General features: G+C 37.1%; 1 protein-coding gene across 2 annotated transcripts in view; it reads left to right on the forward strand.

Moving 5' to 3' along the window:
* The window catches only part of Rap2l (Ras-associated protein 2-like), a 528,640-nt gene that overhangs the window by 462,552 nt on the left and 48,661 nt on the right, over positions 1–17,427 (forward strand). The window lies entirely within an intron of this gene.

Genomic DNA, 17,427 nt, shown 5'->3' on the forward strand with positions numbered 1-17,427 from the left:
AAGATCATGAAATGTTTTGTTAGTCTGAATTTCCTTGGAACTCTTCCCAGGATATCTTCGTCTTTATTTTTTCAAGAGTTCCCTTTGAATCATCCTAGAATGCCATCATATTTCTTTTCTGGATCCCCATAAAATAATCTTGGTAGTATCCAAACATGTTCAATAACATTGGAGAAGTTCTCTGAAGAGCACTCTTTGTATGCATTATCTTTAAAAATCGCTTAAAAATCACTCTACAGTCATAAAATAAATCACATAACTAATAGAACATAACCATGTGAATTTTTGTGATCTCATAATTGAAAATTGCATTGTGTGCATTATTATCAATCATTAGTGACTGAAAGCCAAGTGACAAATCTAGTAAACCGATGTCCCAATCACTCACAACCAATATGTCTCTGTTAGTCATCCTTCTGACAGTCACTCTAACTGACCAGTACACTGTAGTCTGCCATATGCAACATACATACAAACATACAAACACACATTTTCCGGGAGAGCTCCTAGAATCAACAGACAAAAAGCTTTCCAACAAGGACCTCTTTTTCCAGCGTTTTCCCCCGCTTAACTGGAAACCACTCCAGTGCCTTAGATCCTCTGAAAGTGCATCTCTCGTCGCTGTTAAGCACTGACTGGCAGAAGTAGCAGCAGCAGCAGCAGGAGTAAACGGCTATTGGTGCAGCGCCGGCTTTGTCGTTGCAATCCGTGACAAAATCAAATTTTACTCAACATCCTTCTTCGTAACGAGCTCTCCAAGTCGAGCACAGGACAAGGACGTAACCCCTGCGGCAGTTAGTCGGACAAAACTTTGTTCCCATTGTATCATCAATAATGATGGCCGGGAAGGGGCTTTCGGGCGTTCTCTGCAACCGTTTTACTTTTTCGAAATTTTGTGTGTGTGTGTCGTGTAAAAAGTGTCGTAAAAGCAGTCTGCGTTCGTCAGATGCAGCACCTAAGCCATATTCCCCAGGCACAAATGGAGGGCTTTGGATCGAACTCACCGGAGTTTGATCTGTGGAGGCTGGATTGGTGTTTTATTGCGTTTTGTTTTTTAGACGATGATGGCTAGCAGAACAAAGCACGCATTGGCGAATTGACAGACAGACAGACAGAGAAATGCATCCTTGCGTTTCTGACAATACGGAAACGATCCGCTTTGCTTCGGAAGGAAGCTATTTTCTTCCCTGCTTCTGACTGTACGTATGTTTGAACATGTAACGGTATCCTCTGCAAGTAACAACGCCAGGAAAAGCGGAAAGGTTGCATTCCAAATGTTCATTGGGTGGAATTTTCTTCCAGGAAGGTCCTCTGTCTAGTAGTGCATAGTAGAGCTAAAGGATGTCAAGAAGAACTCGTTACAGCTAATAATGTTCTGATGCTTCTTTTTGCCCTGCCGTCGCGGCGGACAAGACGTTCTTTGTTGTCTGAACGACTACTGTGAAATGCGCATGTTAGTGACTGTAGGGTTGTTGGGAAGCTTTTTAAAATTGAAGCTGAAACTAGATTTTCAAAGTGGAGTTAGAAAATTTTGAATGCTAGCTTATATCAGAAAAAGATCTCATTGAGCTTATTAAATTAAACTTTTAATATTAATTGCCTAATTGAAAAATGTAGTAGTAAGTGTGAATAAGGGCGTCTATGTGATGTTTTGCTGTACCTGTTGTGGATATCCTGTTCCCTTAACTTGTTGAGGACACCCTGTTTTGCCTGAAAACTTACTCTTTTTGAAGTACTAGTCTTGACAACATAAAGGGCACCATAACAGAGCCTGAGATTTGATCAAATTATTCACAGTTCTACTTGTCTAACGCCCCCGGCTGGGTGAGGTATAGAGGATGACACACACACAATTGCCGAATTGAAAAATGTTAACGATGCTCCCGAGAATATCACTAAAGCAATCATTTACCATCAGCGTCCAAGTATTTTATCAAGCATTGATAAGATAGAAACCATTGCGGTTGACACTCACCACTTACTTTACTTTTACTGGTTCGATGTCCCTCAGGATTTTTCCTGACTGTAAAATGTTTCGTGAACGTCCCACACTCCCTAGATCTTGCTCCACTTAGTCTAACTACCAAGCATTATGCGTTCCTCGTAGTTCCGTAGCTCGTTCGTAGAATTTGTTACAATTTCCAGAGAAACAATTTTAGAAGTATTTTTAGGTGAAAAATATAAGAACTTTCCCAGAAGAGTCATAAGAAACATCTAAGGAGAAAGTTTCCAGAAACGTCTAGAGGAAGTCTAAAGATCTTCTAAGGAAATCGGAAGAATGCTCTTAGCGAAGTAGGAGGAATTTCCTGGGGGAGTCCAGAAAAAAACTTCCGAGAAAACCAGAAGACATTTTCACGCGAATCCAAAAATACTATATAATGAGAGAGAGAAGGATTAGTAATTTCCATTTAATTCCACTACCTTATCTGCTTATCCTTGACAGATACGCGTATTTTGTCTACAATGTGCAGACTTCTTCAGTGTCTTGTACTAATACTCGACTATTAGCAAATAAGGTAGTGAAATTAAATGGAAATTACTAATCCTTCTCTCTCTCTCTCATTATACAGGTATTCCACTAAGACGCCCACATTCATCAGGATTCAAAAATACTAATCAAATAAGTCGGATGAATCTTCCGGCGGTGTCGAGCCAATTTCTGGGGTAGTTTAAAGCGATTAAATAGAATCTTGCACTGAAATTTTAACACTTCGAACACGATGCCTCCAGTAAAAGGTGTAACGGAAAATTGGCAATGTTTGAAAAATCAGTGCTCAGCAATTTATGGATGAATTTTAAAATATATCGATACCGAATAAATCTTTAAAGTATTAAGCTTCAAATGGCGTTAATAGATTTGAAATTCGTCATAAAATGGCTGAGCTATAATTTTGCGAACATTGCCAGTTTTCCGTTACATATTTTAACGGAATCATCGTGTTCGGAGTGTTAAGAAACTTGCCGGAGAAGATAGTTGAACCTACCAACTTAAGTAAAAAGAAGCTACCGAGGAAGCCAGAAGGACTTCTGAAAGAAATCAGATGACTATTTCTATGAAAATTTTAAAGAGATTTCTGGGAGAATCCGTTTAGGGGGTCAAGGTAAACTCCTGAGGGTCGTAAAATTTTTAAAATTAGGTGGACAATATATATTCTATATTATAAATCGCCATACAGAAGTTCAACAAAATAAACATTCTGATGAATAAATGCCACGGATTCAACTTACTACCTTTCTGGAATATCTCTCGTTTCCCGGGAATCCAAAATGGTCTGGAAAAGGAAACACTAATTGATCTGCGTCTTGTACTGACTGGATTCGAAGCAATCTCTTGATACTATATTCCAACTAGCATGAAATACAGCAAACAAATTTTGGAATATTTTAGGAATTGTTTTTTTTTTTTTTTTTTTTTTTTTTTTTTTTTTTTTAACTCTTTATTTGTTCCAAATTCAAAATAAATTACATTTCATTTTTAACCTAGGTGCTCCAGTTACTACAGTAACTTACCAGCCTTAATTGTTATGATATATATCTAAGTGTTTTTACATTGTTCCTGTCTTGGCAATTCAGTATTTTAAACAGGTTTTTTAAACCTGCATGTCAGTATAACAATTGATAGCTTAAAACTAAATAACTAAAACTAAATCTTATCTAAGTATAAAGGGAATTAATCGTTGCAATTGAGGATTGTAACGATTTTTGCCGGAAATTATTAATTATTTTGTTGGACATTTGTGCTAAAGTCTCAACATTCGAAATTCTATGTACTTCGGTAGTACTGTACCAGGGAGGCAACTTCAAAATCATCTTCAGAATTTTGTTCTGAATCCTTTGAAGTGCTTTTTTCCTGGTAGTGCAACAACTAGACCATATTGGCACAGCGTAAAGCATGGCCGGTCTAAAAACTTGTTTAAATATTAGAAGTTTATTCGTCAGGCAAAGTTTGGATTTCCTGTTTATAAGAGGATACAAACATTTTATATATTTGTTACATTTGGCTTGAATGCCCTCAATGTGATCTTTAAAAGTTAATTTATGGTCAAGTATTAATCCAAGATATTTCACTTGGTTTGACCAGGAAATTGGAACTCCGTTCATAGTGACTATGTGACTACTACTAGGTTTCAAAAAGGAAGCCCTGGGCTTATGTGGAAATATTATAAGTTGAGTTTTGGAAGCGTTGGGAGAAATCTTCCATTTTTGTAAATAAGAAGTGAAAATATCTAAACTTTTCTGAAGTCTGCTGCAAATAACACGAAGACTTCTTCCTTTAGCGGAAATGCCTGTGTCATCAGCGAACAAAGATTTGTGGCAACCCTGAGGCAAATCAGGGAGGTCCGAAGTGAAAATGTTATACAATATAGGCCCAAGAATGCTACCCTGAGGAACTCCTGCTCTAACAGGTAGTCGATTAGATTTGGAATTTTGATAATTTACCTGCAGAGTTCTGTCAGTTAAATAATTTTGAACTAATTTCATAATGTAAAGTGGAAAATTAAACTTTTTCAATTTAGCAATCAAACCTTCATGCCAAACACTGTCGAATGCTTTTTCTATGTCTAGAAGAGCAACTCCAGTTGAGTGGCCTTCAGATTTGTTTGAACGAATTAAATTGGTAACTCTCAAGAGTTGATGAGTAGTTGAATGCCCATGGCGAAATCCAAACTGCTCATCTGCAAAAATTGAGTTCGTATTGATGTGAAGCATCATTCTATTCAAAATTATTTTTTCAAAAAGTTTACTTATTGAAGAAAGCAAACTTATTGGACGGTAGCTAGAAGCTTCAGCTGGATTTTTATCCGGCTTCAAAATTGGAACAACTTTTGCATTTTTCCATTTATCAGGAAAGTATGCCAAATGGAAACATCTGTTAAATAATTTTACCAGGAAAGACAAGGTACTCTCTGGGAGTTTTTTGATGAGGATATAGAAAATTCCATCATCACCTGGAGCTTTCATATTTTGAAACTTTTTAGTTATAGACCTTACTTCGTCCAAATCAGTCCCCCAGGAATCATCAAAAATATTTTCCCGAGAGAAAATATTCAGAAAATCCCGAGCAACCTGATTCTCAATAGGACTAGTAAGACCCAAACTGAAATTATGGGAACTCTCGAATTGCTTAGCAAGTTTCTGAGCTTTTTCCAAATTTGTGATCAAAATTTTACCACCTTCTTTAAGCGCTGGAATTGGCTTTTGAGGTTTTTTCAAAATTTTTGTGAGTTTCCAAAAGGGTTTGGAACTCGGGTCTAATTTAGAAACATTATTTTCAAAAGTTTTGTTCCTCAGGGCAGAGAATCGCTTTTTAATTTGTTTTTGCAAATCCCGCCAGATAACTTTCATGGCAGGATCGCGTGTTCTTTGATATTGTCTCCTACGGACATTTTTAAGACGGATCAAGAGCTGAAGATCATCGTCTATTATAATTGAATCGAATTTAACCTCGCATTTTGGTACTGAGGCAGCTCTTGCTTCAACTATAGAAGTAGTCAGAGATTCAAGAGCATAATTAATTTCATCTTTGGTTTGCAAAGGAATGTTTGGATCAAAGTTATATTCCATAAATGTTCGATATTGCTCCCAATCAGCCCTATGGTAATTGAAAGTAAAGCTGTTGGGATTAGAAATTATTTCTTGGGATATTTCAAAAGTTACTGGAAGGTGATCAGAACCGAAGTCAGCATGGGTAACCAATTGGCTACAAAGATGACATGAATCAGTTAAGACCAAATCAATAGTTGAGGGATTTCTTGCAGAAGAAAAGCATGTTGGGCTGTTTGGATATTGAATAGTGTAATAACCTGCAGAACAATCATCAAACAGAATATTACCATTGGAATTGCTTTGAGCATTATTCCATGAGCGGTGTTTTGCATTAAAATCACCAATAATGAAGAATTTAGACCTATGACGGGTAAGTTTCTGGAGGTCACCCTTGAGAAAATTCTTTTGCTGGCCTACGCATTGGAATGGCAAATAGGCAGCTATAAACGTAAGTTGTCCAAATTTTGTTTCAACAGAAACTCCCAAAGTTTCAAAAACTTTGGTTTCAAATGAAGAAAGAATTTTATGTTTGATTTGTCTATGAATAATGATGGCAACGCCACCACAGGGTCCATCAAGACGATCATTTCTATAAATCAAGTAATTTGCGTCCTTCTTAACCTTATGGTCAGGTTTAAGGAACGTTTCAGTTATAACGGCAATATGCACGTTATGAACTCTCAAAAAATTAAATAGCTCGTCTTCATTATCTTTAAGAGATCGAGCATTCCAATTTAAAATGTTTAATGCTTTAAAATCCATTACTGAATTTTAAAGTCATGACAATATTATTAGCAAATTTTACTCCAGTTTGAATAGCATCAAACATGGAGTTAGATTTAAGCATATCAGAAATCATGTCAATTAATGAATTCTGTAAAAATTCCATTTTAGGAGCAGTAATGCTTCCTAAGTCAAAATTGTCAAAATTTCCGTTAGAACGTTGGTTAGTATTTTGATTTCTACCCGCTGCAATAGCAGCATAGGTAGCTCCATTAACTCGCTGAACATTGTTAGCAGCGAGGGGAGTAGGTACAGATGAAACATTTGAAGCAGGGGTGATATTTGTACCTACGGGTACGAATGTAGAATTTGTTCCTCGCTGACCGTTGTTAACAGCAGAGGAATTTATACCTGGTCGGAAACGTGGAGCGTTTCCTACCTGTCGGTTAGAACGAGATTGTAGGATCGCTTTGCGAGTCTTACATTCCCAAAAATTGGATTTGTGGTTTTCACCACAATTTGAACATTTAAATTTCTTAGGATCTTCCTTCACAGGACAGTCGTCCTTTGCGTGAGAGGAATCACCACAATTCATGCATTTAGCTGGCATGTAGCAATTTTTAGTTCCGTGACCCCATCCCTGGCACTTACGGCACTGAGTGAGGTTTTGAAAATTTCCTCCAGTCTTCCTGAAGTGTTCCCACTTCACTCGGACATGGAGCATAAGGCTAGCTTTTTCTAAGGCCTTAAGGTTGTTTAGTTCACTAGACTTGAAGTGAACTAAATAAAAATCATTAGAAATCCCGTTGCGCGAATCGCCAGGACGGGATTTCATTTTCATTTTGATTACTTGGAGTGGCACAACTCCAAGTAATTTTGCCAGTTCATCTTTGATCTGATCCAGGGATTCACCACTGGGCAGTCCTTTCATGACAACCTTGAACACACGTTCAGTTTTGGTGTCGTAAGTAAAAAATTTGTGCTTCTTCTCAGTAAGATACTTGAGAAGACATTTAAATCCGTCCAAGGTTTCAGCCAATACACGGCATTCACCCCGACGTCCAATTTGTAGTGAAAACTTAACTTTCACGAAATTCAAAAGTTCCATGCGAAGAGCATGGAAATCGGTAGTGGTTATCACAATAGGGGGAATCTTTTCCTTCTTGGCATTAAACCGGGAAAGTTTACTAGATTTTTTCTTGGATGATGGATCATTCACATCATCCGTGAGCAAATCAAATTGATTACTCAAATTAATTTCATCAGAAGGGGGGTCCAGAGTTTGCCCCTTTCTTTTGCGTTTAGGTGCCATGGCGGCAGTAAATTTTTATCCAAATCGACTTCCACTATAAGAATCTGAAGGATCGAAGAGGAATTTTCCAAATCGATATCCAAGAAGGATTACCTCGGGTAGGGTCCAAACAAGGATCGAAGAGGAATAAGAGGAGTTGAACAAGGTAGAAAATTTTTACAGGTTGAGCACTGAAAAGTGCTGTTTAAATTTGTTGTAGCTTTAGGTAGTAGTAACACTTCCTTAAGCAAAAAGCAAATAGATCCGCACGGCAAGAGAGCACGATGCGGACTCTTAGGAATTGTTATTCATAATTCCTTTCAGCTCTCCTCAAAATTTCTCTTTGATTGATTAGTAGATGCTAAAACCCTCCTCCTCGCTCCCCTGGACTGTCCATATGGACAGCCCCGTATTGAAACCATTTCATGGTGCATAGGTTTTATTTAGATTATCAGAAAATTGTTCAATACTTCATTGAGCCTGTAGAACTTCGAGATTTGAACATAAGATTTTTTTGGAGAGCATTTAATATCTTCGATGATCTGCTTGTTGACAGACCACTCTCTTGATTTCTGGTGGATTTTAGAACATTGTTCAAACCTTTACTGATCCTATAGAATTTCAATACAATTTCTTATTTGATAATGTGCAGGTTGCCAAAAGGCTTCCTTAAACTTCCCAAGGTCATACATATTTTGAGGACATTGTTCAAGACTTCATTGAGCCTGTAGATCTTCAAGATCTGAACTCCAGAATAGTTTGGAGAGGATTAGATATCTTATTGACACCATCCGATGGTGTGAATGTTGATCGAAGGCGACCCCTTATAAACTCCCAAGATATTGTTCAAGACTTCATTAAGCCAGTAGATCTTCTAGATCTTAACTCCAAAATACTTTTGAGAGCATTAAATATCTTATTGAAACCATTTGATGATGTGGATGTTGACATAAGGCTCAGTTGAACTTCCCGGACTCATAAAGACTTTTAGGACATAGTTCAAGACTGCATCGTTAAAAGCTGAGCTCCAGAGTACTTTTGAGAGCATTAAATATCTTGAACTCTCTTGAACTTCACATACTCAGAATGTATTTTAGAACATTGTTCAAAACTGTATTGATCCTATACAATTTCAAGATCATGAGTCCACAATAGTTCGGCGAGCATTAAATATCTCATTTCATGATGTGCATGATGTCCAAAGGCACCGTGAACTTCCAGGACTCATACAGAACTTCAAGACATTTTTAAAGACTTCATTTAGCCTGTAAATCTTCGAAATCTGAACTCCAGAATATTTTGGAGAGCATTACATATCTTTATAAAACCATTCAATAATGTGCCAGCTAACAGAAGGCTCACTTGAACTTCACGAACCCTTAAATACTCTCAAGGCATTGTTTAAGACTTCATTGAGCCTGTAGATCTTCAAGATATTTCAACATTTCATGATGGCTATATTGTCAGTAGGCTCTATTGAGATTATCAGGAAAATTTTCCACACTTCATTGAGCCTGTAGAACTTCGATATTTGAGCCTGAGGATTGTTAGGCGAGCATTAGATATCTTATTGAAACCATAATATGGTGTGAATGTTGACATAAGGTTCTCTTGAACTTCACGAACCCTTAAAGACTCCCAAGATATTGTTCAAGACTTCACTGAGCCTGTAGATCTTCTAGATCTTAACTCCAGAATACTTCGGAGAGCACTAAGTACCTTATTGAAACCATTCGATGATGTGGATGTTCACATAAGGCTCACTTGAACTTCCCGGACTCATAAAGACTTTTAGGACATTGTTCAAAACTTCATTGAGCATGTAGATCGTTAAGATCTGAGCTTCAGAGTACTTTGGAGAGCAACAAGTTCCTTATTGATATCATTTCATGTTGTCAAAAGGTTATCTTGAACTTCTTGGACTCATATGGATTTTCAGGACATTTTTAAGCTTTATTGAGCCTATTTAACTCCAAGATGTTTTGGAAAGCATTGAATATCTTATTGCCATTCTAAAGCATTGAACACTAACTAAATTTGCGTGTCCGTGGTGTTCAGAGCGAAAGAAATCATATTTCGAATCGCGTAGGGGTTTGGTGAACTTGACGGAAGTTCAATGAACATCTCGAAAGTTTCATGAGCACCTCGGAGGTTCTATGAACTGTTCAGAAGCTCTATGTACTGTTCGAAAGTTCTATTAAATTTCCAGAAGCTCTATGAACTGCTGAGAAGGTCTATGATCCTCTCGGAAGTTCTATGAGAGTTTTGAAAGTTCTATAAACTTTGGAAGCTCTATGAACATCTCGAAAGTTCTATGAGAATCTCTGAAGTTCTGTGAACATCTCGAAAGTTCTATGAGAATCTCTGAACATCTATGAACACCTCGGAAGTTTTGTGAACTGCTCGGAAGTTCTATGGACATCTTGGAAGACCTATGAGAGTTTTGAAAGTTCTATAAACTTCGGAAGTTTTATGAACTTCTCGAAAATTCTATGATCTTCTCGGAAGCTCTGTGAATATCTCGAAAGTTCTATGAGAATCTCTGAAGTTTTATGAACACCTCGAAAGTTCTATGAACATCTCGGAAGTTATGTGAACTACTCGGAAGTTCTATCGACATCTCGGAGGTTCTATTAGAGTTTTAAAAGTTCTATAAACTTCTCGAAAGTTCAATGAACTTCTCAAAAATTATATGATCATCTCGGAGTTCTATGTACATCTCGAAAGTTCTACGAAAATCTCTGAAGTTCTGTAAACTGTTTGGAAGTTATGTGAACGGCTCGGAAGTTCGGTGAACTTCTAGGAAGATCTGTGAACTGCTCGAAAGTTCTATGAACATCTCGGAAGAACTATGAGAGTTTTGAAAGTTCTATAAACTTTGGAAGCTCTATAAACATCTCGAAAGTTCTATGATCATCTCGGAAGCCCTGTGAACATCTTGAAAGTTCTATAATAATCTCTGAGGTTCTATGAACACCTGGATAGTTCTATAAACATATCGGAAGTCCTGTGAACTGCTCGGAAGTTCTATCAACATCTCGAAAGTTCTATTAGAGTTTCAAAAGTTCTATAAACTTCTCGGAAGTTCTATGAACTTCTCGAAAATTCTATGTTCATCTCGGAGTTCTACGAGAATCTCTGAAGTTTTGTGAACTGTTCGGATGTTCTGTGAACGGCTCGGAAGTTCGGTGAACTTCTCGGAAGATCTGTGAACGGCTAGAAAAATATGTGAACTGCTCGGAAGTTCTATAAACATCTCGGAATTTCTAAGAGAGTTTTGTAAGTTCTATAAACTTCGGAAGTTTTATGAACTTCTTGAACTTCTATGATCATCTAGGAAGCTCTGTGAACATCTCTAAAGTTCTTTGAGAATCTCTGAAGTTCTATTAACACCTCGGAAGTTCTATGAACATCTCGGAAGTTCTGTGAACTTCTCGGAAGTTCTATGGACATCTTAGAAGCTCCATGAACATCTTAGAAGTTATATGAACTTCTCTAAAGATCTGTGAACTGCTCGGAAGTTCTATGAACATCTCACAAGTTCCATGAGAGTTTTGAAAGTTCTATAATCTTCTCGGAAGTTCTATGTTCATCTCGAAATTCTATGAGTATCTCTGAAGTTCTATGAGAGTTTTGAAAGTTCTATAAACTTTGGAAGTTTTACGAACTTCTTGAACTTCTATGATCATCTAGGAAGCTCTGTGCACATCTCTAAAGTTCTTTGAGAATCTCTGAAGTTCTATTAACACCTCGGAGGTTCTATGAACATTAAGGAAGTTCTATGGACATCTCGGAAGTTCTATGGACATTTCAGAAGTTCTATGAGAGTTTTGAAAGTGCTATAAACTTCTCGCATGTTCTATGAACTTATTGAAAATTCTATGATCATCTAGAAAGTTCTATGAACACCTCGAAAGTTCTATGAGTTTTATTAACTTCTCTAAAATTCTATGATCATCTCGGAAGCTCTGTGAACATCTTGAAAGTTCATAATCTCTGAATTCCATGAACACCTCGGAAGTTCTATGAACATCTTAGAAGCTCCATGAACATCTTAGAAGTTATATGAACTTCTCGAAAGATCTGTGAACTGCTCGGAAGTTCTATGAACATCTCACAAGTTCCATGAGAGTTTTGAAAGTTCTATAATCTTCTCGGAAGTTCTATGTTCATCTCGAAATTCTATGAGTATCTCTGAAGTTCTGTAAACGGTTCGGAAGTTCTGTGAACGGCTCGGAGTTCGGTGCACTTCTCGGAAGATCTGTGAACGGCTCGGAAGTTCTATGAACATCTCGGAAGTTCTATGAACATCTCGGAAGTTCTAAGAGAGTTTTGAAAGTTCTATAAACTTCTCGAAAGTTCTATGATCATCTCGCAAGCTCTATGAACTGCTACTGAAGTTCTATCGACATCTCAGAAATTCTATGAGAGTTTTGAAAGTTCTATGAGCTTCTCGAAAATTCTATGATCATCTCGGAGTTCTATGCGAGTCTCCGAAGTTCTGTAAATTGTTCGGATGTTTTGTGAACGGCTTGTAAGCTCGGTAAACTTCTCGGTAGGACTGTGACGTCTCGAAAATTATGTGAACTGCTCGGAAGTTCTATGAGAGATTTGATAGTTCTATAAACCGAAACTTTTTATGAACTTCTTGAAAATTCTATGATCATCTCGGAACCTCTGAGAACATCTCTAAAATTCTTTGAGAATCTTTGAAGTTCTATGAACACCTCGGAAGTTCTATGAACATCTTGGAAGTCCTGTGAACTGCTCGGAAGTTCTATGGACATCTCGGAAGTTCCATGGACATCTCGGAAGTTCTATGAGAGTTTTGAAAGTTCTATAAACTTCTCGGATGTTCTATGAACTTCTCAAAAATTCTATGATCATCACTAAACTTCTCGGAAGTTCTATGAGAATTTTGAAAGTTCTATAAACTTCTCACATGTTCTATGAACTTCTTGAAACTTCTATGATCATCTAGAAAGTTCTATGAACACCTCGAAAGTTCTATGAGTTTTATGAACTTCTCAAAAGTTCTATGATCATCTCGGAAGCTCTGTGAACATCTTGAAAGTTCATAATCTCTTAATTCCATGAACACTCGGATGTTCTATGAACATCTTAGAAGCTCTATGAACATCTTAGAAGTTTTTCAAACTTCTCGGAAGATCTGTCAACTGCTCGGAAGTTCTATGAACATATCACAAGTTCCATGAGAGTTTTGAAAGTTCTATAATCTTCTCGGAAGTTGTATGAACTTCATGATAATTATATGATCATCTGTGAAGCTCTCTGAACTGTACGGAAGCTTTGTGAACTATTCAAAAGTTAAACGTACATCTCTGAAGTTCTATGAACTGCTCGAAAATTCTATAAATATCTCTAAAGATCTATGAAGTACTCGAAATCGGAAGTTCCATGAACATGTGGGAAGTTTTATGAACACCATGCAAGTTCTATGAACTGTTCAGATGCTCTATTATCTGTTTGGAACTTCTAAGAAATTTTCTGAAGTTCTATGAACTGCTCGGAAGCTCTTTGAACATCTCGGATGTTCTATGTGGGCTTTGGAAGTTCTATGAAATTCTCGGAAATTCTATGGGCTGCTCGGAAGACATCTCAGAGGATCCATGCACATCTCGGAAAATCTATGAACATCTCGGAAGTTATGTGAGCTACTGGAAAATCTATGAACATCTCTGGAGTTCTATGAACATCTCCATCATTCTATGTATTTCTCTAAACTGCCGCTCATCGCAAGTCGGTCCCATTTGCGTTTTTGTCAAAACTGATTTGAGCTAATCTCCCATATTTTCATAATACTAGATGCAGTCAACAACTTTGTTCTGGAAAAGTTGGGAAAAATAGCCAAACGGGTTGTCCTATTACATAAGCAGCAATGGTGAGAAGCAAACTTTAAACACGTTTTTCTCGGTTTGCTGATTTGTACTATGGGACGGACTTGCAATGAGCGGCAGTAAAGTCCTGTGAACTACACGAAAGTTCAATGAAATTTTAAAATATATTGGAAGTTCTATGAACATGTGAAAGTGAACACCATGCAGTTTCTAAGAACTGTTCAGAAGCTCTATGAACTACTCGGAAGTTCTATGAAATTCTCGGAAGTTCTATGACAATATCAGAAGTTTCATGCACAGCTCTGTGAGCTACTGGAAAGATCTATGAACATCTCTGAAGTTCTATGAACATCTTGAAACTTGTATGATTTTCTCTAAAGTCTTGTGAAATAATAATAATAATAATAATAATAATAATAATAATAATAATAATAATAATAAAAATAATAATAATAAGAATAATAATAATAATAATAATAATAATAATAATAATAATAATAATAATAATAATAATAATAATAATAATAATAATAATAATAAAAATAATAATAAGAATAATAATAATAATAATAATAATAATAATAATAATAATAATAATAATAATAATAATAATAATAATAATAATAATAATAATAATAATAATAATAATAATAATAATAATAATAATATCGTTTTACTATGCAATGGCTGTACATAATACATATATTTCAATGATATCAGGTCAAAACTTTAGATTAATTAAGTATTGTTCTGAAGATTTTCAACTGTAAAACAATTCAAATCATTTCTCTTGAAAGTAGACTCATGTCCATCCACTACTCGCGCATCTCCATAGAATGAACCTCGTGGACAGTTTTATATATGACTAAATGAGTGTGCCTGGCTCGGGATTCAGTATTAGCTTGAGTTTAAAGCGATTAAATAAAAAGCATGTTATATTGTACGTAGCCCCCTCCTCTTATATAAGGGGCTACCCCCTATGACCATCTCCTTATACCTCCACATACCAAATTTGGTTCCATTTGCTTGATTAGTGCTCGAGTTATGCAGAAATTTCTGTTTCATTTTTATGGGAGGGGGGTAGTGTCTCGAACCATCATAACAACCTTTTCCGGCCCCAAAAAAACCCTGCATACAAATTTTCACGCCGACAGACAGACCAGACAGACCAGACAGACCACACAGACCAGACAGACAGACATGTCGGCCAAAGTGTCCCTAATGTGGGCCCATACATAAATTCAAAAAACGACTAAATTTTCAATAGATACCAAAAATATCCATTAGTACCATCCCAATGAGGCGTTCATCTAAATAAAATTGATAAATAGCAGATTTTTAGCGATGGGCTCAATCTTAGATCCATAGGCCAACATTAGAGCCATTTCCCCTGTATAGATGACGAAGATACTAGAATGGTTGGGTAAGCCGCGAGTATTCGGACCAACTTCTTCTAGACATAGAATTAAGTTAATTTTTGTTACAATCAAAGAACAATCAACTATCGACTCCGTAAAGCTAACGCGATTGAGCCTTACAAGTAAACGAACTAGTTAAAAAAAATCTCTTGGACATTCGTTCGTGACATCAGATTGACCAGGAATTATTCCAAATGCCATCAGTTAATCAGCTATTGTCCTGAAGTTGTTCAACTGCACACTAAAAAAAATTCATGTAAATTTAGGTGTTCTGAGACTGACATATACGAGCGTCATTTTTGACATAAAATTGAGTCGTAAAAGACGCAAAACTCAGCTCAATCAAACATCCTTTTCGTCGAGCACCGAACTTTTCAGTCTCGGAGCACTTAATTTTACATGACATGTTTGTTTACGTCTCATCCTTTATGTCAAAGATGGATTCCGTCACGTGTAAAATTAGGTATTTCTAAGTGTGTGTCCACCAAGTCAAGTCACGGTCTTAGATATGTTTTAAAGATATCAGGTTGACCGGGAATTATTCCAAAAACATCCAGTTTCTGTTGAATCTCTATAAAGTTCTTCGGATATTTGTTCAAGGCTTCAGGTTGATGAGGTATTATTGTGAAGATCTCCAACATTCCTTCATTACACATTTTGTCTCGCGGAAATTCTTTCAAGATATCAGGCTCATCATAAATTATTTCAAAGACCTTCAGTTGATCAAAGGTCTTCAAAAAATCCTATGGATATATTGTTAAGACCAGGGGTTGAAACTGTTGACGAAATTAGCTTCGTTGTCATGCGCGACAGTCTGTTTGTATTCGTACTCTCATACTCTACCGTCGTCTCTCTTACACAACACAAACGGTAGAACAACATTCGAGCAAAAAGAAAATTTTCAAATAACTATCATATGACATATGTGATTTCGTTCTAATTCCTCAATTTGGTGTAAATTAAATCATTTCTGATAAGAAATGTTATTACTAGGACATCGTTGCTAGCTATTTTCAGAATTTACACAAGCACAACATCAGCAGCTCTTAAAATACATACATTCATGACGGTCTTCGGCAACAGTGTCGTATGATAGAGCCTCCTTTGGTTTGTTTTTTTCCGTCGATCTTGTTTTCCGTGCTGAGCACCAATGCTACCGACGTGCCAGGAAGGCAGCTCCCACACCTGGACCCTACCTATCGACCCATCAACTCATGAACCGGGGACCAACGGCTTTACTTCCCATCCGAAGGAAGGCGTGATCAGAGATGTTATGCCTCAGAACATCCCGGCGGCGCCGACTGGGATTGAACCCAGGCCTGCTGGGGTGAGAGGTAATCACGCTTACCACTACACCACCGGCGCCGTTATATGATGATAGAGCCTGTCATAGGACATTTTAGTTTGATACTGTAATTTTATAGCTTGTTTTGCAAGTGTCGGAAGCAAAGGCAGTCGATTATCACAGAAAATATGTTGACTACGGTGACCAGTTATAAGACAGGTTCAGATTTCAGGTCGATCAGGTATTGCTCTGAAGATCTTTAACTGTCCAACAATTCAAATCAGAAGATACCAGGGTAATCAAAAATAATTCCAGTTTACTGGTTTCAGTTGATCAAGGATCTTCATAAAATCTTTTGGATATGTTAACAAGACTTCAGAACGACCAGGCACTATTCCGAAGATCTGCAACTGTTCAATAATTCATATCATGTCTCCCGAATATTCTCTCAAGATGTCAGGGTGATCCGGAATTATTCCAAAGACTATCAGATCAAAGATCTTCATAAAGTTATTTGGATATTTTAACAAAACTTCAGGTTGATGAGGTATTTTTTCTGAAGATCTCCAACTGACCAACAATTTAGATCAGCTACTGGATGCACTGCACGCAAATAGTGGTCTGAACGCTCGGATTTAGCCCCATTCCAGGGACAGCTTCAGTCGGTTGTCTTATTCTGTCTGGCCAAAAATCTTACCGGGTGATGTAATTTGCTTATACCGGGACTAGCTTGCTTGACAAAGCTTCTTTCGGATATTGTGGTATTCGAAGACATTCAACAGAGTCCAGATATTTTTATCAACACAAAAGTAGTGTAACTTATCCAGAATATAAGTATTTTTCAGGGACGCTTGTAGCTCCTAGACAACCTCCAAGTGTGAAAAGTTCGTTGACACGAACAGCAAAAGTTTAAAACCAATTATCCGTTGTAATTCATTCACCCGAAAAGTAACGACTCAAAACTTACTAGACGCAACCTGTTTGGCGGAACGAGAATGATGTCCAAAAAGCAATTCTTAGTGAATCTACATATATAGGTATTTGCATTCCATTTAAGACTAGCTGCAACAGCAGAAGCCGACAAACTTTTCCCAGGTGAGTAACATTTTAAGCTACCTCCTGCCCGGTGCAATGTCCACCAGCAGCGGCACCCAGATGGTCGAAAAGTTTTCTGGGAGCCGAAAATTTATTAACATTTTTCGAGGACATAGAATAAAGTTTTCAATTAGCAGTATTTGTCCGGTCAGGGAGGATTACTCAAAAGTGCAGCAAAAGTTCCCCCGCAATAGTTGCTGCACCGGAGAA

Source organism: Ochlerotatus camptorhynchus, unplaced genomic scaffold, assembly GCF_037179485.1.
Source record: "Ochlerotatus camptorhynchus isolate MF236.1 unplaced genomic scaffold, CSIRO-AGI_Acam_v1.1 ptg000150l, whole genome shotgun sequence".
NCBI classification, from domain to species: domain Eukaryota; kingdom Metazoa; phylum Arthropoda; class Insecta; order Diptera; family Culicidae; genus Ochlerotatus; species Ochlerotatus camptorhynchus.